Below are 18,182 nucleotides of genomic sequence, written 5' to 3' on the forward strand. Positions count from 1 at the left end.
GGAGTGAATGCCAGTTTAATGTTAATTAAATAAACATCATTCTTAATTCTTTCTAAAAACAATTTGTTCAGTAATACATTAGTCTCCACATAGTTTAGCTTCTACCACCTTAACTTGTACTACTATACATATATATATACATACATATATTTATATTTAAATATAGAATATATACATATACACAGGCATAAAATAAATACTTTTTTTTTTTTTACTTACAAAAATCAAGGAAATAGACCTCAAAATTTTCAATGCATATATTGTAGAAAGCGTAATATGTTCAAAACAAAATTGCCTGGGGGCACCTGGCTGGCTCAGTTGGTAGAACATGCAACTGATTTCGGGGTCATAAGTTCGAGCCCCAGGTTGGCTGTGGAGTTTACTAAAGAAAAAAAAAAAGAAGAAGAAAGAAAAAAAAACACCAAAATTGCTTGTAGTTGCACCTTCTATTGCTATAATAAATGCTACTGGTTGTCAACGATGTGTTAAAATGTGTAACATCTCTATCAAAGTAATTAGGAACTACAATCTAAAACTCATGAACTTTATAATAAAATTAGTGAATTTTATTGTATGTAAATTATACTTAAATAAACCTGACTCTAAAAACCAAAAAAAAAAAAAAAAAAAAAAAAAACAAAACAAAAAACAAAAAACAAAAAACTTTAATCCTTCAAAACAAAACCAATCAGAGGTGCCTGGGTGGCTCAGTCAGTTAAGTGGTTAACTCTTGGCTCAGGGCTTCGTGGGTTCAAGTCCCGCATCTAGCGGCTCCCACACTGGCTCTCTCCCTCTCTCTTTCTGCCCCTTCCCCAATCACACTCTGTTTCTCTCAAAATAAATAAATAAACTTAAACAAACAAAACAAAAAACCCAGGCCCAACATCAATAATTAAGAAGTACTAGTTAAGAAACAAGTTAACAACACAACCTGTAGTTGGATTTCAATGGGTCTTTGTTGTTTTAATTCAAAGCTTTATACACAAATTTGGGGGCTAATCACAAGTGAGAGATGGAGGAAGGACTGTTAATAGCCCAATCAGATTTCCAAATCCCAAAAGGGTTTCCATCCCCCAAATGATTAGGCAGTGCTATAGCAACCCGTTTCCCTTCAGTCTATTAGTTAGTCATTTATTTGAATGTGCTATGTCAAGCAGGACTACTGAATTCGATCATGCCAGTTCAACCCACTCGGAGAGTAAATACAACTTACCCTTGATAAGTTCTGACATTTTGATTCACCCTGCATTAACTAGGAAGACAGACATTCCAGTTATCTGCCACTGAAACCACCCACCCCCTAGGTTCTGGTCTCCTCTCAGGTGTTAGAACATCTTGTATTTTCTACCTCTCCCATCTATTTCGGCTACAAATGTTTTAAATTAAACAGCCTTGTCTAAAGATAAAAAATAAAATAAAAACTTCCATTGCCCATTTCCAACGTTTCCACAAATCTCTTAAATTCCCAGTTCTAAATGAAATTATTTTACTCAAGCCAGAAAGGAAACATTTCTCTCTGCTTCAGTAAGTTTTAAATTCCAACTGGAGGGGAAAGAAGGCATCAAAACAAAGCCCCAGAGAAAATGTCTTAGTGGAATGTCCCTTTTTTATATATTTAGGACTTAAAATTAAATCTCAAATATTCAGCCTTTTTAAAAAAAGTTCCTCCAAATGCAGAAATAGAATCTCATGATAAATGCAAAGATTAGCATTGTCCCTTCACACAGCTGCAGAGAATTAAGATCATTCACAATTGTGTAGGGTGGAAACAATCTAAATGCTCATCACCTAATGAATGGATAGACAAAATGTGGTACAGCCATACAATGGAATAGTATTTGGCCACAAAATGGAATGAAGTACTGACATATGCTACAACATGAATGAACACTGAAAACATTATGTTAAGTAAAAGAAGCCAATAACACACACCCACACACAAAATACGTATTAAGTGATTCCATTACTAGGAAACATCCAGAAAAGGGAAATCTAGGGGCACCTGGTGGCTCAGTTGGTTAAGTGCCCAACTCTTGGTTTCGCTCAAGTCATGATCTTACAGTTTGTGAGACTGAGCCCCATGTCAGGCTCTGGGCTGACAGCATGCAGCTTGCTTGGGATTCTTTCTGCCTCTCTCTCTGTCCCTCCAGTGGTCATACTGTCTCTGTCTCTCTCAAAAATAAATAAATTTAAAAAAGGGGGGGGGAATCTATAGAGGCAGAAAGTACATTAGTTGTTGCATAGCGCTGGTGAGTGGGAATGTAGAGGGCGGTAGCAGAAGAGGTTGCTTTTTGAGACAATTAAAAAGGTTTAACATCAACTATGGTGATGGTTGCACTTATCCATTATACTAGAAAACACTGAAAAACACACTTTAAGTGGGTGAACTGTATGTGAATTATATCTCATTAAAGCTGTTAAAGAATAACTAAGATCAGTATTACTAGATAATAGCCTAGGTTTTGGTTTTTTTTTTTAGCACTGAAGAACTACTGAAGTGTAATAAACTGTACAAAATTTGATCAGTTTTGCCATTATGTATACTCTCCTGAGACCATCACCATAATCAAGGTAAGTTTCTTCATGCCCCTCTTCAATCTAGTAGGCTGGTCTATTCATACACAGAACACTGAGATAAACATAGTTGAAAAATGATCTTTGTCTCACACATGATCAGATTTCATCTGCCACAGCAGCACCACATCCACCACCACCACTCTTGTCCCCAACTGAAACTAGCTGTGACTCAGCTGATCCCCTATGGGCGTGGAGTAATTCATGCTCTGCAGACAGACCTTCTGCTGACTACTTAATCTTTATACCCGCTGCTCCTGAGGTCCTATCAGCTCTGAACTATCTGAACTGAGAGTCTGACTGGTATCTTACCTCCGGTCCACCACCCCGTGACTATTCTCCTGGTACAAGTTACTACTCTTCAGTGGCTTCAAACTACTGACAGAAACTGTCACAACTTCAACATGGTACAGGAGATCATCAGTGATCTGGTGCTGCCTACCTCTCCCATCATCTTCAATATACTTCCCACACACCTACTGCTCCAGTCACACCCTGAAGACTGAGTAAAGCACCCTCGTTTCCATAGCACCTGAGCTCACCTAATCCTATAAATGAAAGCAGTGTCATTTTATAATCTCTTCACTGATCTTCATTCTCCCACTAGACTAGTCATTATTAAGCATAGTGATGTGATCAGTTGTCAGGTGTGTCACAAATAATCTTTTCCTAATGGTTATACTGACTTCCATACTTAAGCTATTTATGATACAACAATAGAATCTAAACCCTCCTTGTTTGCTTCGTGTGTTTCAAAAGATGATGGGACAGTGCTGGGGTTACAGTCTAGTGCACTAATCTCTTCTCTTAAATTGCCTCTAGAAATGCCCCACCACCTTCATTGTGGTTCCTCCACAAAGAGCTATACTAGCCTCTAAACTTTAGAAGGAGAGGTTCCTGGGTGGCTCAGTCAGTTGACTGTCTGACTCTTGGTTTCAGCTCAGGTCATCATCCCAGGGTCGTGAGATTGAGCCCCATTTATTGGGCTCTGCGCTGAGCGTGGAGCCTGCTTAAGATTCTCTCCCCCACCCCTCTGCCCCTCCCCCTGGCCTTGCACACACTCTCTCAAAAAAAAATTTTTTTTTCTAAAAAGAAACTATGTACTTGCAATAAAAATTTTTAAAAAAATAAACTTTATAAGGAAAGGGACCATGTCTTTGTTATCTGAGAACTGTGTTTACCTCAGTGAGGCACAACAAAAACTAAAGGGTTAAAAAAGAAGCCACAAGATAGTTTTTGTCTAAGAGCAAAGGAAACTAATTCCAACTTCCTTTAGAAGTCCATAGTGATTGATATAAGCAAACAAGTATTTATTATGAATTCATATAAAAAAGATAAAGAAGTGTAAAGCCACAGCCATTATAAAAACCAGTTAGGGCCCCCAGGGTGGCTCAGTCCTTTGAGCATCTGACTTCAGTTCAGGTCATTATCTCACGGTTCAGGAGTTTGAGCCCCACATCAAGCTTTCTGCTGTCAGCACAGAGCCTGCTTTGAATCCTGTACCCCTTTCTCTCTGCCCCTCCCCCTGCCTCTTAAAAAAAACAGGGGTGCCTGGGTGGCTCAGTCAGCTGAGTGTCTGACTTCGGCTCAGGTCAGGATCTCACAGCTGGTGGGTTCAAGCCCCATGTCAGGCTCTGTGCTGACAGCTTGGAGCCTGGAGCCTGCTTCAGATTCTGTGTCTCCCTCTCTCTCTGCCCCTCCACCTCTCATGCTCTGTTTCTATCTCAAAAATAAATAAGCATAAAAAAAAAAAAAAAAGAATAAATATTAAAGAGGTGCCTGAGTTGCTCAGTTAAGTGTCTCTTGGTTTCAGCTCAGGTCATGATCTCTTGGCTTGTGAGTTCGAGCCACGCATCAGGCCCGCACTGACAGTGCAGAGCCTGCTGCTTAGGATTGATTGATTGATTCATTCATTCATTCATTCTCTCTCTCTCTCTCTCTCTCTCTCTCTCTCCTCTCTGCCCCTCCCGCACTCGCTCTGTCTCTCAAAATAAACTTCAAAATCAATAAAATAAACATTAAAAAATGTTAAATTAAAACTTAAAGCAGATATTTAATGCTCTCTTGCCCTACTACACACCTTCCGAAATACATGCACATGCATCCACACTCACACACCAATAAAGCGTCCAAATACCAAAACCAGGCTCAGACTTTGGGGAGGGGTTACCAGAAAGAAGTTATTTTTAACTATTCCTTATTCAACAAGAGCAAGGGGGAAAAAAAAAAAAAAAAACCTCCACAAGATAATCTCTGGGGAGCCAGGCATGTGGAGGTCAAGGGAACTTCCTTCAACTACAGGTCAACAATAACTTGTTGCTATTTATGGATAAAACCAATCCAGTAATTTTATTTTTTTATATCATCTATAAGAAGACTACCTACATTAATAAACAAAGAACACCTCTATGTTACAGGTACCCCAAAACGTTTGTAAAATTGGTACAAAATACAGATACAAAAAATTTTAAAGAAATATCCACCTTGAGGGGAGTGGGGCGCCTGTGTAGCTCAGCCAGTTAAGCCCGCAACTCCTCATCTCAGCTCAGGTCATGATCTCATGAAGGTGAGATCGAACCCTGCATTGGGTCCCTTGTGGGTGTGGAGCCTGCTTAGGATTCTCTCTCCCTCTGCCCCTCCTGCACCTGCTCTATTAAAAGAAAGAACAACAAAAAGATCCATCTTAATGTAAATTTCCCTAAACTGTTATCATCATACTTATTTGAGTAACAAACCATTTTCTCACATCCAACTCTGTAAACAAATTTCAACTTCAGAAGGCCAACACACACAGACCCAATCTTCCACAACCTCACAAGTCATGTTGCAAACATCTTTATCACTGATAAAACCCAGAGGGCATCTCTGCCTCCATCATCCCACAAAAACGTCCCAGCATTAGAGGCACACAGAGCAAACTCATAACTTTCTAGCCACCCTCAACTTCCGCAAGTTAGATCCCCTAACATGAGGAAGAAACAGTAATTTAGAATTTTATAAAATCATGTGATCAGAGCAACTAAGAGAGACAAGAGGCCAGGTTACCAAAGACACACACAGAGCTCAAAGTCAGAGAAGACAAGCCCTCAGGAGCTCCTACCGGGCTGGACTTTATGATTGGACATCTATGCCCAAACCCAATGTGTGTTCACTTCTCCAGTTACTACCTTTTAGAAAAAGTCAATGGTGACCCCGTCTAGAGTTACAAATACCAGAAACCTTGCTTTAAAGCCTCGAAAATTTCACCTCATCCCCAAGAAGCTCATCAGTAAAAGTCCACCTACACATTGCTCTGGGCCTGCATGCTGCTCTCTTCTGCCACACTAGACCAAGCCTCCATGACCTACCTCTCTGCACTACTGTAGAATGCTCCAAGATCGTCTCTCCATACTCATTTCTGATTTCAATGGTTTGTTCTCAAACAGTGAGGCTTGTATTGTCAGTGTGCTAGCCACTGACTACATGTGGCTACTGGGCACTTGAAAAGTGGATTAGCCACATTTAATTAGTACAAAATACATAATATTTCAATTTTTTAAATAATTGATTACATGTTAAAATTGTAATATTTCAGATATATTAAAATACTATTAAAGTTAATATTCACCTGTTTTCCTTTTTACTTTCTCAACACGGCAATTAGAAAATTTTAAATTGCGTAAGTGGTCTGCATTTTCTTTCTACTGGACTGTACTACCCTAAACTGATTTTTAAAAGTTGAGCTAATCAACTTACACCCTACTATTAACTCTAAGAGCTTCCCTTTGTATTGGGGAAAGGATCCAAAATCCCTAACAAGTGCCCTGAAGGCCCTGTGTGACATGCTCATCATCTAATACCACTCTCTCCAACTACACTGGCCTTCTTTCAGTAATGACTTATGGCTGATAACATTTGGGTGCTTTCCAGTAGAAGCACTGTCTTAAATATTTTATCTATTTTAACTCATCTCATTCCACAAAATCCCATAAGGGAACATCCCATTTAATAGATGCGTTAATTATGACAAGGGGAAGTTAACAGTGTTTCAACTTGGGTAGTTAAGTGATACACAAATGATTTAAAACCCCCACTGTCAGATTCCAGAGCCCACATTGTTAACCACTTGGTCAACTACATTGCCTCATTTTCCCCACACAAAATAAAATATAGTGACACATACTGAAGCCAGTTCAATCCTTTCAATGCTGGAAGATGAAAATCAGCCTTTGATACAAAAGACCTTTATCAACCCCAAGGGTCAACAAGACTACGTAGCCCTCGTTCCAAGTGCTAAATACTGTATTTCTATATATCTCAATCAGATTAAGGTATTATCCAGCATTAATTTGTTCTACATTTTATTAACAGCAATACTTGTAAAACACTCCAAATAATATAAAGTTAGGGTCCCTTTTGACCACCTGCTTCTAAACCAGTTACTTCCCCCAAACATTTAAGGAAATCACTTTCAGTCTGATGTGTCTCTCCAAATGTTTTTACAAGTATGTGTCACATGAAAAGATGCTCAATGCCACCAATCATTAAGGGAATGTAAATGAAAGCCATAGTAAGAATGCTTCACACCCATTAGAATGGGTACCATTTTTTTTTTTTAAGGAAAATAACAGAGGTCTTGGCAAGGATGTGAAAAAATTAGAATTCTCATACTTTGCTGGGAGAAACGTGAAATGGTGCATCCTCTATGGAAAACACTATGGCAGTTCCTCAAAAAATATTAAAAACAGAATTACCACACGATCCAACAATTCCACTTCTGGATATATACCCAGAAGAATTGACAGCAGGTACCCAAAGAGCTATTTGTACACCTATGTTCCTAACAAGCATTGTTCACAATTGCTGAAAGGGAGAAGCAACCCCAGTGGATAATGTAGGGTTTACATACAAATGGAGTATTTATTAGTCAACCATAAGAAGAAATTAATACAGACACCTGCTATAGTATGGATAAACCATGGAAACATTACCCTAAGTGCAAGTTGAGCCAGACATAAAAGGTAACATATTTACACAACTCCATTTATCAAAATAGGTATATCCATAGAGATATATCCAGTGTTTTCCGGGGGTTGAGAGAAAGGAGAAATGGAGTGACTGCTTACAGGTAGGGTATTCTTTCTGGAGTGATGAAAATGCTCTGGAATTTGCGGTGATGGCTGTACAGTCTTGTCAATATGCAGAAACCCACTGAATTACACACTCTAAAATGATTACTTTCATAATTCTGTCAATGGTAGCTCAAGTTTTGTTTTTTAAATATTTATTTGAGAGAGAGAGCACAAGCCGGGGAGGAGCAGAAAGAGAGAAAGACACAGAATCAGAAGCAAACTCCAGGCTCTGAGCTGTCAGCCCAAAGCCCGATGTGGGGCTTGAACTCGTGTGCTGTGAGTTCATGACCTGAGCCGAAGTCAGACCCCCAACCCACTGAGCCACCTGGGCACCCCTCGAGTTTTTTTCTAAGTATGTGTGGATGCTTAGTCACACATCCACCCATAGAAGAGAACTGTTTTAAGTTAATTTTCATAAAATATATTACTGTTCTAAACACTTTACATATATTTTCTCAATTACTCCTCACAGTGTAGCTATTTTCCACATTATGAAGATGAATAAACTGAGGCAGATTTTAAGTAACTTAAAGTAGGACATTACTGATCTTGCTTTTTTTTCCTCTCATCTGTCATCTCAGTGGTCAGTCTATGTTGGTAAAGACAAAATTAGCTTATTCTTTTTAACTGCTGCATGGATTTCCACAGTACAGGCTATTAACCTGCTGTCTTTTCTTCAGTCCCCTCAATCACAGCAGCCTCCAAACCTTGAACACTAAGCTATATGTGGCCTACCCCAACATGCCACAGAGTCTGGAGAGAGTCCAGCAGAAAACTAAGACAGCAGTGACTGCCTGGTTATCCTGCCAGGCCTCAGCCCCCAGCTCTCCAAACAAACATAGAAAGACTAAGGAATCCCAGAAGTAAACACAAGTCTCAATAACTGACTAATTTACTCCTTGAGCAGAAAGGGATTATTACTCCAAACAGCTACAAATTACTAGAGGGAAAAAGAGGGCAGTTCTAAATCCTCATTACAATTCCAACATTATCATGGGTGAAGGCACTAAAGGGGTGCCTGGGTAGCTCAGTTGGTTAAGCATCCAATTCTTGGTTTTGGCTCAGGTCATGATCTCATGGCTCATGACATCAAACCCCAGCATCGAGCTCTGTGCTGACAGTGTGGAACCTGCTTGGGATTCTCTCTGCCTCTCTCCCTTTCTTGTGTGTGCACGCTCTCTCTCTCAAAATAAACTTAAAAAAAAAAAAAGAGGCGCAACTGGGTGGCTCAGTCAGTTAAGCATCCAACTTCAGCTCGGGTCATGATCTCATGATTTGTGGGTTTGGGTCCCAGGTTGGGTTTTGTGCTGACTCCAGCTCAGAGACTGGAGTCTGCTTTGGATTCTGTGTCTCCCTCTCTCTCCCCTCCCCCACTTGCACTCTCTCTCAAAAACAAACATTAAAAACAATAATAAAAAAGAAAAAGGGAAAAAAAAGTGACTCATCTCATGAGGTGAAAAATACCCAAGATTACAGTGGCCTCCAAAAGTGGTAGATCATCCCAGATGCTGGCATTTTATCCACTGTCCCTATTTAAAATTTCTTTTAAAATGAAAAATAAACAGCTGGAGTAGAAAAAAGAGGTTGGTTCCAAAGTCAATACTGATAAAGACTATTTCCCCTAAGAATTAGTCTCTCAGATATGCATTAGTTATTCTGGGTTCTATGGGGCCTTACAATAAAATACCTGCAATTGATAAATGGATAAACAATATATAGTATAATCATACACTAGAATATTGTCTGGCCATAAAAAGGAATGAAGTACATACTATAACATGGATACACCTTCATAATGTTAAGTGAAAAAGACCCTATAATAATTCCTTTTATATAAGGTCTCCAGAACAGGCAAATCTATAGAGACAAAGTAGAAAAGTGGTTGCTAAGGGCTGGAAGAGGTTGCCAAGGAAAGAAGGTCAGTGACTATTAATGGCTATGGAGTTACTTTTTGGAATAATGGAAAATGTTCCAGAATTACACAGTGATGGTGATGGTTCTTTATACCTCGTGAATATACTAAAAAACACTGAAATATCTGATTTGAAATATGAATTGTATGGGGTAGCTGGGTGGTTCAATCAGTTGAGCGCCCAACTGTTGATTCTGGCTCAGGTCATGATGTCACAGTCGTGGGATTGAGCCTCACTGACAGCACAAAGTCTGCTCAGGATTCTCTCTTTCTCCCTCTCTCTCTCTGTCCCTCCCTGACTCACGCACCCTTTCTCTGTCTCGCTCTTTGAAAATAAACTGTAAAAATATATGAGTTTTATAGTATGTGAATTATAACTCCATTTTCTTAAAAAGAATGTTTAAGACATAACAGTATAAACTTCTACGTACAACACGATCCAACCGTGTTGAAAAATGCCTATCCTACCAGATTGAACTAGGAGTCATTTAACAATATTGTCATTGGGAAGAAAGACTCTTTTTCTTCTTTCCTTCTCTCTTTCCAAATATTGTACAATGAACATGTAATCCTACAATCAAGAAAAAAATGACAACATCAAACTGGATTATATTGGCCTTTAAATTGTTTAAAAAAAAAAAAAAAAGTAATGCCAGGAAAATAGTGTTCTCCCGTATCCTTAAGGCTCTCACTTGGAGACAGTTCTAGAGAAACAAATGAACAAAGGGCAGAGCCAAATGCATGAATTATTTGGGCAGAGGCAAGAAAGATCCTTACCACACCAACACATTATAACCGACCCGAACCCTGCTAAGACAGTGCTAGAAGAGAGAAAAAGGGGGGATAGAGGCGGAATCCTTCCCTCCGTTGCTATTTGTTTCCTAGGACAGACATATATTTCCTAAGTTTAGTTGCTTTTCAACAGTGGGGTGGACAAATCATCACAATATTGCCAAGCTATTGATAAAAGACACCCAAACAAATGTTCGTGGGATTTCTTCTTTCTGAAATTTACTGGTCCAGTGGGGCAAGAGTGTCTACGAGGCAAACCGGAGTTTCCCCAAGCTCACCCATCGTTCTCAGTCACTGGTAGTGTGTATTATTCAAGATCAAAGCCTAACCTGGAGCCCAGCTATATATTTGCTATACTTAAAAACTGCTAATTAGCTCTTGAGTACTACTTTTGGTCCAAAATTTTATTGCACAAGCTTTTCACCCAGATCTTACCCCTCTGATTGTCACATAATCCTGCTATGTTCCATTTAGAAAATATTTTATTTCCAACTTGGATAACGCCTATTACTGAAGAATTGGGACTAGAAGTGGGTATGCTCAAGTAATTTTAAACCTTTTAATAGTAATGAAGGTACACATTAACAATAAAGTAAAAGTTAGAAGACAATGTAGTTAATGGCAAGCTTTTTAGGAAATCAAGTTCGCCTCTTAGCAGCTCTATTTACTTGCCAACCAAGTTCATCTAAGATTTTTAAAGATGTTGCAAATAAATAAAATCTCAGTTTTCTAGTCTTCAAACCACTCCTCCCTTAACTGCTTCCATCTCCAACTGCACAGATTCCCAGAGTCCGGTCTAGAGTTTGCCATTCCCAGCACATAGTTGGTGTGGAAACCATACGTTCTTCTGGCTTCTACCTGGTCACTTCAAAACATACATCTACTGTACGGAGTTGTTCAATCACTATATTGTGATTGAAACACCTGAAACTAATATAACACTATAAAGAATATAAAACAAAATAAAATTATAAGTGCGACTGGGTGGCTCAGTCAGTTAAACATCCGACTTCAGCTCAGGTCATGATCTTCAAGTTTGTGAGTTCGAGCCCCACATTGGGCTGTGCTGACAGCTTGAAGCCTGGAGCCTGCTTCAGATTCTGTGTCTCCCTCTCTCTCTGCCCTTCTCCTGCTCATGCTCTGTCTCTCTCAAAAATAAATAAATGTCAAAAAAAATTTTTTTAATGAAATAATTAACAAAATATACATTCACATACTTGCCATCCACATGGTGATGCCATATCTCTATTATTGCTCACAAATGAATCAGTCTGAGTTTATCTAAGAAGCCAAGCTATGGGCATCTCTCTACATCCTAGCAGCAGGTGGGACTGGAAATCTGAGCACCAATTTCTTTTTTTTTTTTTTTCTTTTTTTTTTTTTTTTTAACATTTATTTATTTTTGAGACAGAGAGGGACAGAGCATGAACAGGGGAGGGGCAGAGAGAGAGGGAGACACAGAATCGGAAACAGGCTCCAGGCTCTGAGCTGTCAGCACAGAGCCCGACGCGGGGCTCGAACTCATGGACCGTGAGATCATGACCTGAGCTGAAGTCAGATGCTTAACCGACCAAGCCACCCAGGCGCCCCATGAGCACCAATTTCTAAGAAAGATTGGAATAACTTGTTAAGTTCCTCAATTATATAAAGGCTATTTCCATGTATTCAGCCAGGAACACAACAAAAATCCACTATATTACATGAATTTTGAATGTAAAACCCTTGAGTTTACCCAGGGCTCTCAGGGAGAAAAATCCACACAAACTACTGTTTTTATTTACTATTTAGTTCAAGACTATTATCATGTACCGCTCTCCAACCTCACCTCTCACCCACTCCCAACTACAGGCTGTCCCTAACTCACAATCATTAGATTTATGATTTTTCAACTTTACCAAGGTGCAGAAGTGATACGCATTTAGTAGGAAGTGTAGTTGGCATTTTTAATTTTGATCTTTTCCTGGGCTAGTGATATGTGGTAGGACAGACACTCTTTTGTGATGCTGGGCAGCAGCAGCACAGGCGGCCTCATGATCAAGAGGGTAAACAACTGATGGATTTCAAACTATTCCGTTTTTCGGGGGTGGCTCAGTCAGTTAAGCATCTGACTCTTGATCTCTGCTCAGGTCATGATCTCACAGTTTGTGAGTTCAAGCCCCATGTCAGGCTTTGCACTGACAGCATAGAGCCTGCTTAGCATTCTGTCTGTCCCTCTCTCTGCCCCTTCCCCTGCTTGCTCGCTCTCAAAATAAATAAACTTAAAAAAATTCTATTTTTAACTTTCAGTATAGTATTCAATAAATTACATGAGGTATTCAACACTTTATTATGACACAGGTTTTCTGTTAGATGGTTATGCCCAACTGTAGGCTAATGTTAAGTGTTCTAACACATTTAAGGTAGGCTAGGCTATGCTATCGTGTTTGGTAGGTTAGGTGTATTTTTCTTTTAAGTCTATGTATTATTGTTTGAGAGAGAGAAAGAGCGCGCAGGGGAGGGGCAGAGAGAGCTGCTGACAGCAGCAATCCTGATGCAGGACTCAAACTCACGACCATGCATGACCTGAGCCAAAGTTGGCCACTCAACCGATTGAACCACCAGGCACCCCAGCATGTTAGGTGTATTAAATGCATTTTTGACTCACGATATTCTCAATTTATGATGGGTTTACTCCCACATAATCCCATAGTAAACTGAACAAGATCTGTAATTCCTTAATAACCACTTTTAAAATGAAGCACATTTTAGATCATATTACCTGCTAGATTGCTATTCCTGATCACCCATAGTCTTGGTTAGCTCCCTGTACTATGTGTGGAATTGTGTCCTTTAAAAATTTAAGTCCACCACTATCTGTGAATGTGGTTCTAACTCAATGAGCAGCATCCTTATAAGAGGGAAGTTTGGACACAGGGAAAACACAATGTGACCACCTAGGCAGAGACTGGAGTGATACATGTACAAGCCAAACATACCAAAGACTACTGGCAACCACCAGAAGTGAGGAGAGAGGCTTGCCAGCAGCTTGATTTCAGACTGCTTGCCTCCAGAAGTGTGAGAGAATAGATTTGTTGTTCTAATTCTCACAGTTTGTGTGAATTTGTTATGGCAGCCCTATGAACCCTAGTACACGTGTCCTCACCCCATCCACCATAGTAAGCACCTTGTATTTAATCCTAGGGCTTGTCTTTTCTATTCATAGGAAAGTATAGAAGAGAACAGAATGGCCATCCGTCTGTCTACGTCAGAATTAGACTCTACCTCACTGTTAGATCTACAGTAGGCCTCAGCACACAGTTACAGACTGGAAATCCAGCATGGCAACGGTGATCCCATTCTCACTGGCAGCTCTATGTTCACATGCTATAATTAGCAGCAAACATTCTTTTGATTCTCTGCATACATTAGCTCATTTAATCATCCAATCTTCAGAGGTAGATATTAAACCTGTTACCAAGATGTGAACACTGAGCTTCTAAGAGGAAAAGGCCACTTGCCCAGTCAAGACAGCAAGGACATGGGGAGTTGGGATTCAGAACCCCCATGACTCTAAAGCCAGTGATCATTACACCAAAATGTGCATTTCTTGAAAGGTCACCACACTGAATGGAAAATTATTCTTCAAAAGCTCTTTAACACCAACATAAAGGGCAGAAAGTGGATAAATGCTGAATGAAGCTGGTCGACAGGTGTAGGAGGATTCATCATCTACTCTCTACTTGGATAAGCTTATATATTAGTAGAGAAAATAGGAAAATAGAAGTTCTTTGTATTCATTAAAGTGATGACTGATTTTTCAAATTTACGTCAAAAGTCAAAGTTACAAATTGACATCAGATTTTCTCAACAATTTTAATAATCATTCTTGGGCAAAGATGTATTATTTGTGCCATTCATTAAAATTTCACCACATAGGTCATAATCTGTAAACACAAGAACAGGTCCACAGAAAAAATGTTCCTCTATTTCAGAGAATAGTGCAGACTTTCTGAGTAAAATGAAATTTAATCTCACCACATTTTTTCCAAGACTAGATTTCCCAGGATTTCAGCTATGCCATAAGGGGGGGAGGGGGGGGGGAGTTCTTATTTTATAGACAAAAAACCAAAAAATTTTAGCAATTTTTCTAAAATTAAAAAAACTCAAGCACCATATCTATCAGAATTTCATTTATGACCAGAAGTCAAGCTAAATACACACTCACTTATTTCACAACCAGTGCATCATCTGCCACCCCAATAATTATCCCCCACTTTTTGTGTGATTGTTGTATTATAACCTCTAAAGTCAAACAAAAATGGCCCTGTTCATTAATGACACCTAAGACAAGTATAAAAATCAAAATTCAGAACCCTGTAACAAAATGACTCATTTTCCTTAAGCAAAGCGAGGTGTGGAAACACTAAGTACATAGATCACTCTGATAAGCTAGTCATTAACACTAATTATTCACATACATTCAATGAATACTGATGGAGGTATAGGACAAATATTAGGACAAGTGAGTGGATGGGTTTATGTGTTTACGTGCAGGCCAACATGGAAACCATATAGCTGGTAAGTGACATGTCTGTAATATATAAAGAACTCCATAATAAAAGACAACGCAATTTAAAAATGGGTAGAGGGTGGGTGAGTGAAATGGGTGATGGGGATTAAGGAGTAGACTTGTAATGAGCACTGGGTGATGCATGGAATTGCTGAATCACTATATTGTACACCTGAAACTAATATTACACTGCATATTAATTAACTAGAATATTTAAAAATAAAATAAAAGTGAGCAGAGGACCTGAACAGACATTTCCCCAAAGAAGATATACAAATTGCCAAAAGCACATGAAAAGATACTTGGCATTCATCGTTAGTCACTGGAGAAATGCAAACCAAAACCACAATGATAGATCACTTTAAATCCACTAGGATGGCTATAATCAAAAGGTCAGATAATCACAAAGACAACCGACCAAAGAATGTTAAGAAACTGGAGCTCTACTGCTAAGAATGTAAATTCCAGAGTGGTACAGCCACTCTAAAAAAACAGTTTGGCAGTTCCTCAAAACCTTAAACAGTTACTTCAAGACTCCCAAGAGAAATGTAAACATGTTCACACACATGAATGTTCACAAGAGCATTATTCACAATAGCCAAAAAAAAGTAGAAACAACCAAAGTGTCCTTCAATGGATGAATGGGTAAACACAATGTGGTATATCCATACAACAGAGTATTATTTGGCAACAGAAAGGAAGCCAGTACTGATAGATGCTACAACACAGAGATGCCCTGAAAACATTCTGCTAAGTCTAAGAAGCCAGACACAAAGACTACAATGATGGTGTTTTAATAAAATGCCCAGTATAGGCAACTCTATATAGACAAAAAGATGAGTGGTTGCTTAAGGCTAAAGGGTAGGTGAGGGAAAGAGGTGATAGTGATAGCTAAAGGGTACAGGATTTCTTTCTGAGCTGAAGAAAATATTCTAAAATTAACTGTGGTGACAGTTACACATTATCTGTGAATATACTAAAAACCGCTGATTTGTGCACCTTAAACAGAAAATTGTCAGACATGTGGTTATCTCAATGAAGCCATAAGAAAAGGGGGGCCTACTTATAAGAATGAGAAACTTGAAACAATCTATACACCAACAAAAGATAAGTAAATTAGTCTATTCCAATTATATAGCTATTAAAAGAGAATGGCCATGAAGGGATCTCTACAAGACACCTGGTAGATACTGAAAACTAGGTCTGCAAAACAGTGTTGATTAGGTCATTCCATGTATGTCAATAACCACGTGTATAGCCAAAAACTAAAGCATGGTCAGAAACTTCTTCACTAAACCTCTTAGTCAATGGAAATTTTCACTTTGTTTGACCTGTTATTTAAGCAGTATGTATTTTCTTTACAAAAATGAGAGTAACTTTTAGTTTACACGTTGGTGTCGTTTACATGTAGTTAGCTTCTTTGCTTTCTTCACACAGGTGTACTGGCGAAAGGACCCAGGAGTCAATCTGAAAGAGCTCCCACCAGCTAAACACAAGACAAACTATCAGTAAAGCTAACAAAAATAGACTGAGACACAAATCAATATTATAAACTCAAGTACTGAGTATATAAACTCCAATATTTATAAGTCTCCGTTACCACTGAAGAACCCAGAACTGGTAAATAAACAGAATCAAACATTGCCTTTATTGCACGAAATGAATCTCACAGTAACCAAAGAGTATCTCTGCCAAAGTTTCTCTTTGTAAAAGTGTCTCAATTAACAAATGAGAGAACTGAAATGTCCCTTTTTGCCTCCCTTCATGAAATAACCGATTACTCAAAAACTACGGATGCTCAATTACAAAAAGAAAACCAAGTATGTGCTTCCTGACACACATTTGTACTACCACCTATGAATTATTCTTGCTTTAAAAAAAAAGAGAGGGGGGGGGCGGCAGTGAAAAAGAAAATCCTGCATATCGCCCAACTTTTTGTGGGCAACCCAGTGGAATCACTCGGAGAAGCTAAAATAACCCTAACCCTGGAGTTATGATTTAATCAGTTATGTTTAATTTAAATATGGCCTGGACATTCAAATTTTTTGTGAGGCTCCCCAGGTGGTTCTAACACGTAGCCAAAGTGAAGATCACTGCTCTAGATCTAACTACCACTTCACAAGAATACAGAGGACTGAGAAACCAAACTATAAGCATAAAGTCAACTCATCTGTTGTAACAGCATAAAAAATCCAGTTTCTTGCACAAATAGCAAGGTAACAAAATGGAATGAAAATCCAAAGATTTAGGGCTTAAAAGTGGGGCACTGGCTGGCTCAGTCAGTGGAGCATGGAGACTCCTGATCTCAGGGTTGTGAGTTCAAGACCCATGTTGGGTGTAAAGATAACTTAAAAAATAAAATCTTAAAAAAATGGGGGGGGGGGGGGGGGCACCTGGGTGGCTCAGTCAGTTAAGCATCTGACTCTTGATTTTGGCTCAGGTCATGATCTTGCAGTTCATGGGATTAAGTCCTTTGTCAGGCTCCATACTGACAACATGGAGCCTGTTTGGGATTCCCTGTCCCTGTCTCTCTCTCTGCCCCTTCCCTACTTGTGCACATGTGCACACTCTGTCTCAAAATACATAAATTAAAAAAAAAAAAAAGGCTTAAGAGAAATCAACCAGCTGCAAAGTATGGACCTTATTTGGATCTAATGTTGGAAGGGAGGGGTAGCATATAGAGGAAATAAGATTGGCCATAAAATGATAATCAAAGTTAGGGGATAGGCTCATGGAGTCAATCATTATACTACTCTCTTTAAATCTGTATACATTTCAAACTACCCATTTTAGAAAGCTTTAAAGATGTGAAACATTTTTTCAAGTTAAAGATCTACCAATATGGCTAAAGAATGAGCATACTGTTGACACAAATCAGTAAGAAAATGAAAATTACTTCCTATATTCTTTAAATGACACTTTTAAGAAAATGAGGAGACACACAAATGACAAGACTGGAAGCAAATATTTGCAAAGTACTTATCTGATAAAAAGCTTATATCAGAATGCATACTTTATAGATTTATCTACATATATATATAATCCGAAATCTCAAAACTCAGTAGGAAAACAAGTTTTCAAATGTTCAAAAGATTTAAATAGAACATACCACCAAAAACAAAAAATCTATGAACAGCAAATACATGAAAAAAATGTTCAATAATTTTAGTAATTAGGGAAATTCAAATTAAAACTACAATGAGATATCTATCACTTTGTATCCTTTTAGGATGGCTAAAATAAG

The 18,182-nt window shown here is 38.7% G+C and overlaps 1 protein-coding gene and 2 long non-coding RNA genes across 8 annotated transcripts in view; 1 reads left to right on the forward strand and 2 right to left on the reverse strand.

The window, feature by feature from the left end:
* LOC123606556 overlaps positions 1-17,091 on the forward strand; it is a 34,684-nt gene extending 17,593 nt beyond the window's left edge. For 2 of the 3 annotated variants that reach the window (XR_006716335.1, XR_006716336.1), the window contains exons 2-3: positions 2,480-2,571; positions 16,376-17,091. This is a non-coding gene — a long non-coding RNA (uncharacterized LOC123606556). Of the gene's footprint in view, positions 1-2,479; positions 2,572-8,365; positions 8,473-16,375 lie in introns of those variants that run through there. The other variant, XR_006716337.1, reaches the window with a different exon arrangement.
* Positions 1-18,182, reverse strand: part of IGF2BP3 (insulin like growth factor 2 mRNA binding protein 3) — a 150,435-nt gene that overhangs the window by 46,897 nt on the left and 85,356 nt on the right. The gene's annotated exons all lie outside the window — the stretch shown is intronic.
* Positions 7,134-16,485, reverse strand: LOC123606558. Its single transcript, XR_006716338.1, has 2 exons — positions 16,374-16,485; positions 7,134-8,532 (listed from the first exon to the last, which is right to left on the reverse strand). It is a non-coding gene; the product is annotated as an uncharacterized LOC123606558 (long non-coding RNA).

This window comes from Leopardus geoffroyi, chromosome A2, assembly GCF_018350155.1.
Source record: "Leopardus geoffroyi isolate Oge1 chromosome A2, O.geoffroyi_Oge1_pat1.0, whole genome shotgun sequence".
In the NCBI taxonomy this organism is placed as follows: Eukaryota; Metazoa; Chordata; class Mammalia; order Carnivora; family Felidae; genus Leopardus; species Leopardus geoffroyi.